Source organism: Macrotis lagotis, chromosome 1, assembly GCF_037893015.1.
Source record: "Macrotis lagotis isolate mMagLag1 chromosome 1, bilby.v1.9.chrom.fasta, whole genome shotgun sequence".
Classification (NCBI taxonomy): domain Eukaryota; kingdom Metazoa; phylum Chordata; class Mammalia; order Peramelemorphia; family Peramelidae; genus Macrotis; species Macrotis lagotis.
In genome coordinates this window covers 369,258,651-369,270,645 of record NC_133658.1, presented here as the reverse complement: position 1 = coordinate 369,270,645, position 11,995 = coordinate 369,258,651, and the positions used below count along the sequence as shown (strand labels likewise).

Here is an 11,995-nt window from a genome sequence, read left to right as displayed (position 1 = left end):
GATGTCAGGCAGATCAATATGTTGTAATATAGTAATTGCCTATAACCAGAGCTTCAGGTGGCTTGAGCACTAAAGAGAACCAAGAGTGTGACAGACTGTAATTTGGTATAAGAGATCAAGGAAAAAGATCATAATTCAGTTGTTGCTCATGTAGCTAAGGACAGTGCTGTAAATGAAATGCAACAAACAGATTTTGAGATGTAAAGATAATCCTAATTCATATTTTTATAAAACCAACTTTTTGCTATGAACCCATTTAGTTATTAACTAGGTTTAAAGTAACTAAACATCTCCTTCTGGCTAAAATGTTGCCTATCATTTCCAGAGTTCTCACATAACAATTGACTGGAAATTGTCAGAGAAATCTGAAATCATCATGTTACATAGGTGCTTTTCCCTCAAAGAAAATAACCACAGTTTAGTCCCAGTTTACATATATATATATATAGCTAGACATTTCTTTACATAAACTTTTAACTACTAGCCATCTTTAAAAATACAACTTATGACTTTCAGAATTCTTTAAAACCATTAAAACATCTTAGGTAATTTTAAATTTCTAACATGTGTTATTGATGCAATTAAAATAATAGTAAAAACAACTAGCATTCAAGTCAATTAACAACATGAGTTATTTAACTTTACAAAATAATATTTCCATTATATTATGCATGAATCCACAGATGAATCCCAGAAAGGGGACATAATTTGTGATGTTTCCTTTACTACCCCTCCAAAGCAGTCACATGTTAATTCCAGGCTTTAACATTACAGTATTCAAATAGCTTACATGTTCACAAGAGAACCAAGCACTGTTAGTTTTTCTTTGAAGTTGTAAGAGAATATCCCATAACTAATACATATATGTTCCCTTCCATAAATATATGATGATAGATGAGACAAAGATTACAAACTTTCTTCCTTTACCAACCAAAAAAACCTTGTGAGATTGTTGACAATGTATAACAAATTAATGTCAAAACAAATCAGTTTACAAAATTTAGTACAATATCTCTTCCCCAAAAGAAATAAGTAGACATATTATATGATTTAATATTCCCAAATTCCTTGACATTTAATTCATCCCAATTATATCTTCCTTCTTATTAACACATATAAATTCTCAACACTTGTTACAAAAGTTTCAAAGGGTGACTAAATTACTCTCACTTAGATCTCAGATAGTTTATTTTTCTTTAAATACAAGGTGTGACCTTTTCCTATCAAGGCCTTCCCGCCCTCTTTTCAAAGTTTATTGAGGGCAGGGAGTATGTCTACATTTATTAAACCTAAACCTCAGGGAGCAGCTAGGTGGCGCAGTGGATAAAGCACTGGCCTTGTAGTCAGGAGTACCTGGGTTCAAATTTGATCTCAGACACTTAATAATTACCTAGCTGTGTGGCCTTAGGCAAGCCACTTAACCCCATTTGCAAAAAAAAAAAAATCTAAAAAAAAACCCCTAAACCTCAAGGTCTCCATTAACCTAAGCTGGATAAAGCTTTCAACCAATATATTAGATCAACAAAAACTTAGCTCTCCGCTGAAATGATTTCAAACTTTGCCACTTATAAACTATCAAATAGTATAAGCAGATAGGCTCAGATCCCAACTTAATTAATTCCTTAAAATTAGATCTCTTTAAGCAATTAAAATTCAAAACTCAAACTAAAAGGAGTGACATTTAACTTTATCTAACTAATTAAGATATGAATTATACACACACAGAGACACAGGAACAAACTACAGAAACAACTCTCTTGTATCAAATTTACCAAGGTGAGATTGATACCCTGGCTGGTACCAGATCTCAGAATACAGAAACATTTTCCCACCTCTCCAGGCCAGTAGAGAGATGTGAAAAGGTCCCATCGATGTTTAAATACATATATACACACATATACATACATATATTTATATTTTTTTTGGATGTACCAATTAAGACCAGTCAAAAAAATAACTTTTAGAATCAATCAGAATTTCTTGAGGAACATCTTATATTAAGATTTTGAAATAGCCAACCAATAGTTAAAATTGAATGCATTCATAAGTAACTCTATAAAGTTCAAATCAAGTTACTCTATTACAAAAATATTAGCTATTAACATAGGCTTAATTTAAAGATGAAATCTGAATTTCCTAGTCTCAGAAAAAAGTTATCTTCCCCTTTTCTTTAACTAATTGACCAGGAGGCTTTCCAGTCATTCTTACCATTTCCCCTTCCCCCTCCCAAGGGTGGGACTTTCTCAGCCCAGCTAAATGGGGCTTGGAATTGATAGACACCTGTAGCCTAAGAAAAAACGTGGTCACTGCCCCCCCACCACCACCACCAGGAAGAATGCATGAGGGTCCCCTGTTTTCTAAAACAAATTTTGGGGGAGTCTTGCAGTGAAGCATGCATTCCATCTGAGACATAGATTTGAGTTTCGAAGTTCTTAAAAAAGGAAGATTTCCCTTTTCCCTCCCCCCCTCCCTCTGCAGAGGATGGGGGCAGCAGAGAATGAAAGAGAGTATTTGAAAGTGTAAGAGAGAAAAAGAGAGAGAGAAAAAGAGTTCACCCCAAAGACAATTTCCAGGAGCTCAGGTGTTTTGCTTTTGTCAAATCTGATTCCTTCCAAGGAGCAAGCACACAGCTGGGGGAGGAGTATTGGAATTGGATTTTCCCCCATTTTTTAAAATTCTCATCAATTTATAGGTAGGCAAACCATGTCAATTGGACATAGGCCTAACATCCTTCCTTAACAACCCTCTCTCACAGTGGGATATAAACCAAACACACCTCAGAACTGCAGTTCCCCTGGTCAAAAGGAAAACAGGGCAGGCCCACACCAGGGCTACTGCCAAATACCACGTGGCTTCAGCTTTGCTTGAAAACCCCAAAACTCAACCTTTTTCCATTTTTCAGAAAAAGGTAAACACAAGAAGGAGGGCTAGAGGTCCATTAATTTTCTACTTTTCTAAAAATCTAGGATCTAAAAAAAAAGGAATGTTGCTTCTCACCTATGGAGCTTGACGCAATTTCCCAATCTAGGCAGAGAAAATCCCTTCGCCAAAATGTAGCCTCTGGCTACTTGGGTTCGATTCTGCCTATGAGGAATCATTATTCAGACTGGGAAAGTATGGGCGGAAATAAAACTAAAATTTATTTTAAAAGGTTACAAGTCATAGAAAGGTCTAGAGAGAGTGAAAGAGAGAGATAAAAGAACAGCCAAGCAACCTTGGCTGGGCCATGGTCAGAGAAGACTAAGCCATCACTTACTTGTTTTTCCAAAGAGATATTTTACATTCTTCTAATTTTTTCATTCTTTTGATTTTGTTAGGTTGTTTCTTAATTTCTCATAAAGTCATTAACTTTCACTTGCCCAGTTCTAATTTTTAAGAAATTTTTTTCAGTGAGTTGTTGTACCTCCTTTTTTACTTGTTCAGTTCTATTTTTTTAAGAAGTCCTTGTCTTCAATGAATTTTGTTATATCTTTTTTTCCATATGACCAATTTTACTTTATAAGGAGTTTATCTTTTAGTCAATTTTATACCACTTTTACCATTTGACCTAGTCCTTTTGTGAGGCATTATTTACTTCAGTATTTTTGTGTTTCTTTTATCAAACTATTGCTTCTCTTTTTATGATTTTCTTGCTTCACTCTCTTTTCTTTACCCAGTTTTTCTTCTATTTCTTTTATTTGACTTTTAAAACCTTTTTTTGAGCTCTCTCAGGAATTCTTTTTGGGCCTGTAACCAATTAACATTCTCTTTGAGGTGTTGGATAAAACTATTTTGACTATTTTGTCTTCTGAGTTTGTTTTGATTTCCCCTGCCACCATAATACAATTCAATAACCAGGGTTTTTTGGTGTTTGCTCATTTTACCACTTAATTTCTTGACTTATAATGTTAAAGTTGGGTTCTTCTCCTAGTGTGGATGGGAGCTTAGTTTTTGAGTGCAGCTATTTTCAAAACTCATTCTGGTGGATTTTCTGTTGGTCCTGATGCTCCAGAACTAAGGAGAGGTGTGGTTACTGCTTTCTGATCTGTGTTCTTTTCTGGGAGTGACCACTAGCACTCTTCTCTGCCCTGCAACTGTGACCAAAGCCTGGACACCTCTGCAGCCACAAATGCTAAAGAGCTAGTGCTACTCTTAACTCTGGCCTGGAACTGTAAATGGGCAATGTGATAGAGGGCAGCTATGCAATGGATATGGTACTGGGCCTGGACTCAGGAAGAATTCAGGTCTAGTCTCAGACATTTACTGGCTATGTGACCCTGGACAAGTCACTTATTTCTGTTTATCTCATTTTTCTCATCTGTAAAATTAGCTTGAAAACAAAATGACTAACTCCAACAGTATCTCTGCCAAAAAAAATCCATAATGAATTGTACATAACTGAAAAGACTAAACAATAATAACTACATGACAGAGTTCTCTACCTAGAGCAAGCAAAAGGTCCTCTTAAATCTCCTTTTGACTAATTGTTTGGTTTCTGTGGGTTGTGAACTGTAGAAGCTGCTGTTGCCATTGCTGAACTGCCTCCAAGACCTGTTGCTGTCATTTCGGCAAAGACCGTGCTGTGCAATCTGGATGGACCTCAGATCTGACCACTACTGAGACAGACATTTCCTGTTGAACTCTAAATTTGTATGGCCTGGAAAATTGTTTTATCTTGAACTTCTGTTGGTCCTGATGCTCCAGAAATTGATTTTCTCCCATAATTTTAAAAATGTTTGGAGTGGAATTTAGGAAAACCCAGGTGAGTCTGCCTTCACTCTGCCATCTTCTCATCATTTCTTGTGAAATAAAAATATATTGCTCTACTCATGAACAAAAATTGTTTCACACAATTAATTAAAAGAAATTAAGATTGTTTCTAACACTTTGTTACAGCAAATTACTGCTATGAATTTTTTGGTGTATATGGGAACTTTGTTTCCTTTTTCCTATTTGCTAGAATTTTGCTTAAAGTTTTTGAATAAATTTTCATTAATTATATAAGTATATATTTCTCTTTAATTTACATTTCATCATTTGTGATATTGTTATATTTATGTCATAAAAATTTAATAGCATGTTTTCTTGCCCATTTTTGGATAATAACTCTGTACATTGTTTTTAAGTATTTCATAATATTTAACTCTAAATTTAGCCAGATGAGAGTTCTCCTTTCTCCTTTTGGAGTTCCTTTACAACAGTTCACTTTTTTCCCTAAGGAAGGATTGTTCTAGAGCTTTGCCTCATATTTAAATATTTTTCCTTGTTTTTAATCTGTTTATAATCAATTTCTTTATGTGTAAAATGGGAGATTTAGGATAGATTACTTACAGCTCCTTCAGTTCTAGATCTGTAATCTCATATTACATTTAAATTGTCAATTTCATTGCAGTTAATTATTTATAACAATTTGTGATAATTTCCTAAAAATGTTTTCTATTTCTTGTGCTTGTCTTGTCCAGTTTTATTTTGGTAAATTAATTTTCTTCTCTTAGTTTAATCAGATTAAAAAAGTTTATTATTTTTGTTATTCTTTTCATAGAAATATCTTTTGTTATTTAAATCTGTATTCTTTTTTGTTTTCTATTTTCTCTCTTCCCAAATTTTCAAGATTTCCTTTTCTGTGCTCATTTGAATTTATTTGTTGATTTTTCTAGTTTTTTCAAATGAAGTATTCACCTCATTAGTTCTATTCTTTTCTATTTTTGCTATCACATTTTATGATATGTTATTTTGTATTCAGACTTCTTTGAATATAGTACAGAAATGTTATATTGTTACAAAGTTATAAGTTTTTCTATAATGTTATAATGATTCTTAAGATGTATTTTTTAACCCAGGATGACATCATTAAGTCTCCATTTAGATCTATACCTTCACTTGTGTGCCTTTTATTAGTTACAATTTTTAATGTTATACTATAGAACAAATATGCTTGTTATTGCTACTTTTCTTTTTTATGTATTTCTTTTTGCCCAAGCACATATTCTATTTTGTAATGGTTTCATGTGATGCTAATAAACAAGAATCTTCTCAAATGTTTGCATTAAGTTATTGACCAGGTTGTTTGTTTCTTCCAACAACTCCTTTCTTTTCACTTTTAGATCTGTAAGATTTGTAGTTTATTTAAACTTTCCTTTATGAAGTTAGATAATATACTGTTGGTATATATGACCATATATCCACATGCCTACATAAAATGCATATAATGTTTATATTTAAATAGATATGTATATATTTTATGCACATATATATGTATATATGTTTATACATATTTGTATACATACATAGCTATATCTATATAATTTACTGATTTGTTACCTTCAAGGATAATATAGTAAAATACTGAGCTAATAATACTAAACAGGGCTTGAAAAACAAATACCCATCTTGTATTTTAAAACTGCATTTTTCTATGAAGCAACGATGGTTTGAAACAAGTATATATTCTTCTTCCTTGCAGTGTGCTCTGAGTCTTTCAGTTGGTCCCTGTTCTTGGTGACAGTGAAAAAGGCTGGGAATGTACTGGAATAAACTTGGACAACCAGCTTCAAAAATTTATTGCAGGCATTGGAAACTCTTCAAGAAGAGTTTCCAAACTGTTGAAAGTGGCAAAGTCTTCAGAACAAGTGAAGTGATCATCTTGTCATATTCTGCTATGGTTGGACTAAATCTGATACCACATTTTGGGAAGCATATTGACAACCTGGAGTGTGTCTAAAGGAGAATGGGTAGGGTGGTGAGTGGACTAGACAAAATGCCAGGAAAGAATTTATCAAATGGGATGCATGGTGAGTAGAAATAGCCCTGGAGTTGGCATTAAGAGAGAGAGAGCTTGTAATCCTGTCCCTAAAATTGCAAACTGTATGAATTTAGTCATGTAACTTCTCAAAAATCTTTGTTTCTTTGTATATCAAAGGAAACTAACAAGCATTTGAAATGTCTATCTCACATGATTTTTGTGAGAATTAATGGAGATAGGATATGTAATTTCAATAAACAGAAAGAGTTAAGTAATTTTTTTTAGGTTTTTTGCAAGATTTCAAGATTTGCCCACTTTTGGATAATAACTCTGCACATTGTTTTTAAGTATTTCATAATATTTAACTCTAAATTTATCCAGATAAGAGTTCTCCTTTCTCCTTTTGTAAGGCAATGGTGTTAAGTGGCTTGCCCAAGGCCATACACTAGGTAATTATTAAGTGTCTGAGGTCGGATTTGAACTCAGGTCCTCCTGACTTCAGGGCTGATGCTCTATGTACTGTGCCAACTTGCCACTCTAGTAAATTTCCATTATTATTTTGTAATTACCATGGAATGAACTGTGTTATTGACTGAGAGAAATGAAAACTGGGAGGGAAGACATGAGCACTGTCTTTCACATAATTTCAGAGCAAATATATGAATTAGACATTGAATTTCCCTGCTTTACCTACAGAGGAAAAAATTAGAAGCAATTGATGGAAGTTGTAGAAAGATGGATTTCAGTTGTATATAAAGAAAATGTGATGAACATCCAAAGTGGAATGAGTTCCAATATAATATTTTTGAAATGGAGGGACTATTTTCATATGAAAATTCTTGCTCCTTTACAAATTGCCCAATAAGTGCTGTCATCCTGCTTTTTCCTGAAGATAAGGAAATAAGTTTTCCCATTATTAGATAGAAGATACATAAGGTGGTCATTGGATAACTACTTATTTGGCATAATACAGAGGGGTTTCCTATTCAATTTGTGGGTTGGGTATGATGGTTTTAAAGTTCTTTCCAATCTAAAAATCGGTGTGATCTTTTTTGCTCAGTTTTCTGGTCCTGGAGCTGACCAGACTTATAAACAGATTCACAAAAGATCTAATTCAGCAGAGAAAGTAGTTGAAAATCCCTTGTTGGGAACACAAGAGGGAACAGTCTAAGAAGAAAACTACAAAGCATTTGGTCAAAGGTCAGCTTAAGTCCTAAACCTAACAATTTTCCCAAAGCTTCTTTTGTTCTTGTTTGTCATTCTTTTATAAAGCACTTCTATTGGAGGAAAAGCAGTTTGGTCTGTAGAAAGGAGCCTCTGCCACGAGTGGGTTGTTGAATACAGGTGATGTCACAAACAAGTGGTTGCTATGACAAGCAAATATAATCTGGGGAATCAATCACCAGGAAGTCCTGGCTGGGAGCAAGGTTACAGGGAAGCTGCATTCTGACCAGTCATATCATATCAGTTTCAGGCCAACACTTCACAGACTGCATGTCTGGAGTTGATCTTTTCAATTCCAGAAGCCTCCTTATGCTCCCTATATTATTGTGGAAAGTTGACTAAAAAGGAAAATGCCAAATGTCGGAGGAGCTGTGAGAAAATAGGCAAATTAATGCAATGTTGGTGAAGCTGTGGATGGTTCAAGCCATCCACCATTTGGAAAGCAGTTTGGAACTATATCCCCCAAATTACTAAATATGCATACAACTTAACTCAGTGATATTAGATCTAAACTTCAAGGAGATCAAAGAAAGAGGACCAAAAAATTCTGGTATTTGAATGCAATGGCATACTATTCTGCAAAAAAAAAAAGTTTCAGAGAAACTTGGGACTCTTGTTTTAATTGATACAGTGACATCAATGGAAGTAGAAGAATAATTTATACTCTAAGAACAACATTATAAAAACAAAAATTTAAGAAATCCTTCAAAATACTTAAGAACTGAGTTCAATAGAGTGATCAAGTATGACTTCAAAGGATACATGATGAAGAATACAGCTTTCTGGGTAAGGTGGACAAGAACCTAGATCTCCTCATTCTCAGCATAAGGCTCTTTCCAATGCACTGTTACTTTGCTTAGAATTTTGGGGCAGGAAGGGATCTTTCAACACAGAATACTGATTGTTAAGAGCAAAAATATCTTAGAACATAGAATGACGGAGCTAGAAGAGTTAAAGATCACCACTCAGGAGAGAATTCTATATTTCAAATCAGACTATATAGGGGCAGCCAGGTGGTACAGTGTATAGAGCACCAGCCTGGGAGTCAAGAGGATCTGAGTTCAAATGTGACCCTAGACACTTAATAATTACCTAGCTGTGTGACCTTGGGCAAGTCACTTAACCCCATTGCCTTAGATAAAAAATTTTTAAAAAGAAGAGATTTCAAATCAGACAACCTGGGTTGTATCATTATATATCCTGAGCAAGCTTCTCTATTTTCAGAGATTTGCCTTCATTTATTTGTAATAGAAGAGTTAGAAAGCTTGCATTCCTAAATTCTTAAGGTTATTAGCCTAAGAGATCTCTTACCATACCTTAAAGCACTATGAGAATTATGTATTCTTTAGAATTTCAGGGGTGCAGTTTGCATGAGTCCATCAAAGCTCATTCATGCAGCATTAATAATCATAAATAAATATTAAGTTATATATATAGCCCTTGACAGGTTTTTATTGACTGATGAAGCCCAGAAGAACTCAAAGATTGGACACCCATGCTTCAAATGAATCCTTGATTGATTCTATAGCACTGTCCAAGGAGAGAGGGATGTGTGTGTGTGTGTGTGTGTGTGTGTGTGTGTGTGTATGTGCATGCACATACACATAATTCATCTGAAGAAAAAGAGATTCTACTTTTAGAACTGGAAGGTACTTCAGAGGCATCTAATTCAAAACTCTTATTTTATGGATAAGGAAGTTCCGTCCTCTGAAAGCTGTGATTTGTCTGTGGTATTGTATGGTAGGATGCTGTTAAAGGCATCCTTTGACTCAGGTCCCTTGATTTCTTCAACCTTATCCTTTCCAACACAAGATATTACTCCCAACGAAAAGCAAACGCAAAGAAGAAACTTTCTGAGATAGCTCTTCACTTCTTGCTAACTCTTTTAATCTACTTCACCTCCACAGCAGCTGCCTTACTCACCAAAGTATGGTCTCCTGTCCACTGCTCTTCCTTTAGTGTTCAGCATCTAGCAAATGCCTAATAAAATAAATAAATAAATAGATATATCCATCTTTCCATCTGTCATCTTGGTTACATTCTCAGGAAAATACTAAAACTCAGAAGTATCTATACATCCAATATAGTATTGGTTTTTATTACTCATTCCAGTCAACTTGGGATGTTATCTTGAAACCCAATCCATTGGCAATTAGTTCAGTGAATATCGCTTTGCATGGGCTCTCTTCTGTCCATACTTTGAATCAGGATTATTATGCAGAGCAAACTCAGTTGAATATGGAGTGCAAACTTTTGCACCTCCCACTTACTCCCCATTCAGTTTTACTGACTCTCCACTTTTGAGGGCTAAAAATAAGGTTGGCTACTCTAGCTCCTGGTTCATTCTCTACTCCCTTACTGGGAAAGCTAGCTTATATTGTCCTGTATTTCTATATTTACAGCCACTGGAGAAGGAAAAATAAGAGAGAGGGAGGGGCTGAAGAAGGGAGAGAGAGAGGAGGAGTGGAAGAGTGATAAGAGTGGGGGTGGGGGGGGGGGCGGGCTGGCCAGCCCGAGGCCCTTTGGTTTGTGCAAACTTCCAGCCACAGGGGGTATTTAACTTTCTGCCCTGCTTGCTGTAATTCTCTGGGCATTGGATATACAGTTCAGATCAGGTTGCTATTGCTGTGATGACAGGCGTTCAGCAGGCACGGTAATTGCAGAGTTAAAACAGCTCATTTTCTCTCTGGCAAGCTGTAGTTAGAGAGGTGCTAGGAGGCAGCCTGACTGTCTACAGAGAGACTGATCAAAGCCCACAAAGGCATCTGGCTTGTCTCTGTTTTCTTTCACCGCCCCCGGCCTCCCCCCTCACTTGAAAAAAATGGTTAAAAAGTAATTTATGAAAATGAATACCTGTCCCTCTCCCGAGGCTAAAAGGCAGCCACATATTAGAGATATTAAATGCAAGCCTTTTTTTTTTGCACTTTAGATTTTTTCTAATGAGAAAATTGGGGTGAGAGAATGCTCACTTGGATGTCCTTTTCCATTAGCTCCTTGCAGGAGGATTTTCTGTAATATTGGGGAAGACTTTTCTTACTCCTAGGATTTCCTGAGATTAAACTCTCTGTAACTTCCACTCTCACTTACAGTCTGGCGAGATTTTTATTGCCCCCACATGTTGTCTACTCTTTTTCTTGAACTCAGAGCAATGGGATAATGGAAGGAACTTCTTCAGGTTCATGGTTTCTGTCTCTTGAAGTTAGGGCAGAGAGATAATGGAAGGTCTTCAGGTCCATCGTGTTTCTGTTTCCTTGTGAATTTTAGACTTTTTACCTCTGAAGCCTGATTGTTCATTTACAACAAAGGACATAAAGATAATTTTAATTTGAAAAACTAACAAGTATTTTACTTTTAAAATATTAAATTTAATAAATTATCCTTATTTTATTATTTAATATATTATTGTTATATCAAATAAAATGTTAAATGTTTTGTTTTTTAAGCTTTAAAAAAAAGCTTTGAATCTGGAATCAAAGTGTCTAGGTTCAAATCCTACATCTGACCTCTTTTTAAGTTATTTAATCTTCCTGGTCTTTGTTTATAAAATGATGGGGTTGGATTAGAGTGTCTCCCAGTTGTCTCAAAGTGGTCAGGCACTAGAGAGAAGCATATGAGGCATTGAATTTGGAGGTCAGTAAGCAAAGAAAAAACTTAAAAGCAAAGACAATTGCTATTTGTCCAGAGGAAAAACACAACATTGGGAAAGGAAAAGAAAGTGTCGTATAAAATATCATTATAAAAGCAACATACTTTGAGGTATATATAAGATAAATGGGAAGAAAGACGCACTAATAAAACACAAAATTATAGGAACACTAGCCAACTTTACCTCTATGGTTTCTTATCTTGATTTTTGCTTTTTAGATAGATCTGGGTTTTGACTTGACTGCCTCTTGAGGACAGGGACTGTGAAGGATTATGTCTATATTGTATTTTACACAGAATCTGGAACAAGTCAAGGTCAAAGTAGGTTTTTAACTGCTCATTGATTTTTCTGGGTAACATGTCAAAGGCTCTGGAATCTCAAGAAGAACATGAAGAGGAAACATG

The 11,995-nt window shown here is 35.1% G+C and overlaps 1 long non-coding RNA gene across 1 annotated transcript in view; it reads left to right on the top strand.

Moving 5' to 3' along the window:
* The first annotated feature begins 8,150 nt into the window (after positions 1-8,150).
* The window catches only part of LOC141517988 (uncharacterized), a 57,599-nt gene continuing 53,754 nt past the window's right edge, over positions 8,151-11,995 (top strand). Inside the window, exon 1 of the long non-coding RNA XR_012477049.1 lies at positions 8,151-8,731. This is a non-coding gene — a long non-coding RNA (uncharacterized LOC141517988). The remainder of the gene's footprint in view (positions 8,732-11,995) is intronic.